Genomic DNA, 5,163 nt, shown 5'->3' with positions numbered 1-5,163 from the left:
ATATATAGTAACATTATAGGTGAAGTACCTCGAGATATCTGGGCATTCCCCACGGACTACGCCAAACAAAGAGCGAATTTCATGAGAAACTTCGTAGTGGACTTCCTAACTAGGGCAGAATGGAAGACCGACGCTTTGTTCCAAGGCTATGATACAGTATTCTTTACCGACGGGCCAAATGCGGTGGGAGGAGCTGGTATGGGAGTTTCTCGGAGATAGACAGTGTTGCCGAGTTGGGCGGTCTCCCGGGATCCGCAAACGTATTCGAAGCGGAAGGACTGGCGATATTGGAAGCCTGTTGATGGTTAGGGCATGATCTGAGCTGCAAGGGTAACATAACGATTCTGACTGACAACCAAGCGACCACTAAGGTTTTGCAATAAACGGTCACATCTTCCAGGCTCGTAGGATAGTGCAGCAACGCGCCGAACAGTCTAGGTGGCATATTCAATATCACCTTTTTCTGGGTTCCCGCCTTTGTAACATAGAGGGAATGAACGGGCTGATGGATTATCCAGCCGGGACTTCACTGTTGGCAATCTGTCGGTGGGCACAGTCTAAAACCCGCTGCCGACTATTTTTTGAAGAGAATCTACTCGCACTATTTGTCAACCGCGAAACTCGGATGGTAAACTCACCACTTCGCTAAGTCAAGTAGTGGCCACTGATACCTCCCTGCCAACCTCTCTCATCTTTGTTTGTAATAAAGAGCAGTCGAACTTCGTACTTTATATGATCGTCATCTCATTTGCTGAAATGTCGACTGGTGTTATCGCTTAGATAACAACGCTTCCTCACCTGAGATATTCCTAAAGACAGAGCACACCCTCTGGGCTGTCTTGCTGTAGGCTGCACTCAGTTTAAGATGCCTTTCTCCTAACTGAAGCAACTCTCGCTATGAGGAGCCTACATGTAGGATGTGAATGTTTTGTCTTAAGTATATAGCGCACATTATTTGGTCGGTAATGAGGACCGTTTCAATTTTTTCATTCTACAAGGGTCAGTCCAGAACTCTTCGGCGAAGCCTTAACAGCACTGACGGCTTTACATGAGCTCAACAAAGCATCTTCGCGAAGTGCAACCATTGCCATATCGACGGCGTAACCTTCCACCGTGACTTCTGCTGGGATCGAAAGATTAACAACATCGTTTCATATGATGTTCCACTATAGTAGAAATACCAACCAAGGATATCCATGTTAGGTTACAATTGAATGAATTTCTCACATTCCGGGCCACAACCATGCAATATTTGCTGGTAGTTTCCGTGAATTGAATCGTCAGCTAAGCCAGCAACCAACTTGGCGGTATCGATGGTTGATCAGGCTTTGTGGCACCCATATTGCCAATTTGCCACTCAACAATCGGGATCTGTTGGATGATGACCTGCCTGAATGTTTGCCAACTTGAGGCAACAGTTCCACGTTTTGCCGCATTCTTTGTGCGGGAAATATATGGGATATCCACATTTCCAATTGATTAATAAACATGTCCAGTTTGCAGTTCGCAGCGAGTTTAAGGGTACTATTAGGTATCCCGCCCAAACCTGGAGCATTACTGTCGCGTATTCTACTACAGATCTTCTACGCTTCGTCTCTGGTGGTTGCAGGAATGGTCATCACACTCAGAAGTTGCTGAAAGTTTTCAGCACTCCTTTCTTGCTGGGGAGTAACCTCCTGAATGATTTTCAGCAAGAGGATAAGGGACATATTTTGCGGAGATGACCGTCACTTGAATCGTCCTATCATGGTTTTATAGGCTCTCCTTCACGAGTCCACGTCTGCTTCAGAACAGAGCTCCATAAAATATTCCCTTTGGTTTCGCTGGATGACTAGCTTAAAGTTTGCCTAATGTCCTTTTTGCCCTTGATCAATCCTACCTATCGACGAAAAACTAGTCGAAAGCCTGTAGTTCTCTATTCCACCAGTAGTTGGGCCTCCTACTGGGGAATATGCATCTCCTAGGCATGGACGCATCACACACTTTAGTGACGCAATTGTGTCACATGAATCGCCTATCCGTACCTTTTTTCCGAAGGTAGACATTTTCGAAGGGCACAGACATATACGTTCCTGCGTACGGGATTTTTACCCACTCAAACCACCCCGTAGCTCCCGTCGTTTTCTTCGTAGAACCACCGCAAATTATTAATTCACGGGGTGGACATAGCTCTAGCCTCTCTCTCCCCTCATGGATTGCATTCGCAACTTCGCGTTTCTCGCCTCCTCTACCTCTCTCAGCTTACAATGTATCAGCTCTACCATGTGGTTAACTACGTTTCAGTTCAGCATTATCACAATTAGACTTTCCGGTGCAACTACCCTTCCTAATATCTCCTCTAGACCTTTCCTTTTTTCTGTGAATATAATACAATAGAGGAAGACATGCTTCGGGTTCCCCGGAATACTGTCGCAGCTGGAAAAGATAGATGAGCTGTCCAACTTAAACCTATACAGTTTTTTACGATATCAACCAACTCCCGTCAATTAGTTTTTAACCATACGTTCTCTATGTCCACATGATGATGCTAGGAATCAATTTATCGTTCCATCGACTCCTGTCCTCACGGTCGTTGTCAACCGATCCACGATTTCTCCCCTTCGACGTTTTTTACATACCAAACAGAAAAAGAACTGAGTTTATCATAGACGCGTGTCATTTCATCGGTCAAATTTCATTTCGACTACCATGTAGGCAGCTTCCTTTGAGATAGTTCTAAAGCGATACCACACTCTTAAGGCGGTCCTTCTATCATATAACGCGCACTCAGCGTTATATATAATGTTCCACAATAGCAGTTCCAGCACGTAGCCCTGCGGAACACTCGCGGAGCCAATGTATTCGCAAATTATCTGTCTTATACAATATTGGCTCCAGTATTTTACCTATAGTTTCAAAGAGGTTTAATAGCCATGTTGCGGGCTTTGTTTGGTATACTGTCAAGGCCCATTGCTACGTTTTCGCACAGCCTACTAGAAATCCCCAAATTATCGTATTATATCACATCTAACGGTCTATAAAGAGTATTACCGGTCGTGCCTATCTTAGGAAACAAACACAGTAGGATATTCGGACATGTAATTTGTAGGCATGCTTGACTCTTTAATTTTCCTATTACAACCCTGTAGATACTTCCCAATGCAGTTGTATCAGCCTCTGCTGCTTAACTTCCTGGTTAATCTTGCCCATTACTCTCTGTCCGGCTTAACTGGCCCGACGACATGCCGATCGCAGATCAGTCAGGGCATTGTTCCATCAGCAGTTAGGCCTTTCACAGAGGAAAGCATAACGTTTCGTTCGTCATCAATAGGTTGCATCCAGTTACGATACACTGCACGATGTGGAAGGCTTCTCTGTGGGTGTGTCGTACATAGTATCCTGGTCAAACATACACATTCGCTTGTTAATTGCTTTCGTAGACCAACCTAGCGTTCTTGGCATTCTTGGACGAGTAGGTATTCAACCGCTTGGTTTGTTCTTCATATCAAAGGCGATTGCTTGGTGATCGCTGGCTGGCAAATCCACAACCGAACTAGATCCTCTGTTCCGGCAAGTAAGATCAGGTTGATCATAGTTAGCCGATAAGACGGCTAACGGTGCTGAAGCTTCCAAGAGACATTTTAAAGAAGAGACCATTTACAGGAGCTTGAAGCTAGATGAAAAATACAATATAGAACATCATACCCGAGAGTTTAGCAAAAATCCCGCTAATATGAAGGTGGCGTAAAATACTGAAGGAGTGAAATATAATTATCGTTGCACAACAATCCATACTGAATCAGGATCTTGAAGTGTGTTAGAGCAGTTCATTCAAGACCGCAACGGTACACTACAGGATTACAGTACCCTGTAGGCGGCAAAGTGGTCGGGTGTGCATTGCGCGCGCCCGAGATTATTACCCTGATTTGACTCAGGTACTCATTCACAGCTAAGTCGACTGGTATCCGACATCAAATCATGATACAAATACCACTGTCAGGTTTGAACCGTTCGTACGACAGCCTTGCCCTCTAACGACTCAGCTATCCGGAAGGGGTGAAAGTATTTTGGAAAATCATGGAGACACTTACAAGAATCGACGCAGCTCACTTTCGGCCTAGCAGCCAGATTCGAAATCGGCGCTATGACACGTTTTTTAAACGCAAAAGAGTTTGCACCTATAGGCGTCGTCAAATAAATGAAGTTTGCGGAGAAAAGCTAGCAGCTGCTGCATAGAGAAATCAGTGAAGGTCGCATGGAAATTGACAATGAAGAGCGAAGCGGATGGCCTTCAGTTACAGAGAGGATTCTTAAGAAAATAGCCTAAGTAGCAAGTAGATGGTAGGATCACCATTAGCAAAATCGCTGTTGAATGTACCAGTTCTAAAGTGAAAAACAATCCTATCACACGTTATATGTATGATTGGCACGGAGGATTCTCGCAGAAAACCACTACTAGAAACGCGTCGCGTATCAAAATTTGGAACCATGTGCACGAAACAAAAACGCCTTATTAATTCCCATCGTTATGGATGGCGAAACGTAGGGCTATCATTTCACTTTCGAAACCAAAACACAATTACTTGCGTCACTTAGCGCCATGGTAAGCGTCTCTTGGGACCGAATAGGGTTATGCCTTTATGCCTCTTTAAACAGGTACAAACTCTGCAGATATTTTAGCACATTAGAAAACTCAGCTGGGAAATTCAAAGCCGTCGGAGACGTAGATTGTCAAAGGCTATGAGACTACTCAATGACAACACTCAACTTTACGTCTCTGCTCAAACGCGGAAACGGCTGACAGTTTTCGGCTTGTCTGTCATAGCCTAGTTCACATTCATGTCCTAACTCCAAGAGATTACCATCTGTTTCCTAAGTTGAAGAATGAGGAATGGTGGTGGCGGGATGCGATTGATATCAACGATGAACTCAAAGAAGGGGTTGCATGATTTACAAATGGTTTACAGTAGAATTCTATGACATGGTTACACAAAAGTTGGAGGATCATATGCAGGCTTCGAGGAAACGGGGATTATGTAGAAAAATAGAATGAGTTTGAAACTTTTAAATGACGTATAATAGGAAAACAAATACTCTGGCCTGCTTTTAAAACCACTAGAACTTTATTTTACAAGTGCTCCTTGTATTTTAGTGTTACAAGATTACTTTTCTATTGATTCCAAC

Source organism: Hermetia illucens, chromosome 2, assembly GCF_905115235.1.
Source record: "Hermetia illucens chromosome 2, iHerIll2.2.curated.20191125, whole genome shotgun sequence".
In the NCBI taxonomy this organism is placed as follows: Eukaryota; Metazoa; Arthropoda; class Insecta; order Diptera; family Stratiomyidae; genus Hermetia; species Hermetia illucens.
This window is presented reverse-complemented; position numbering follows the sequence as displayed.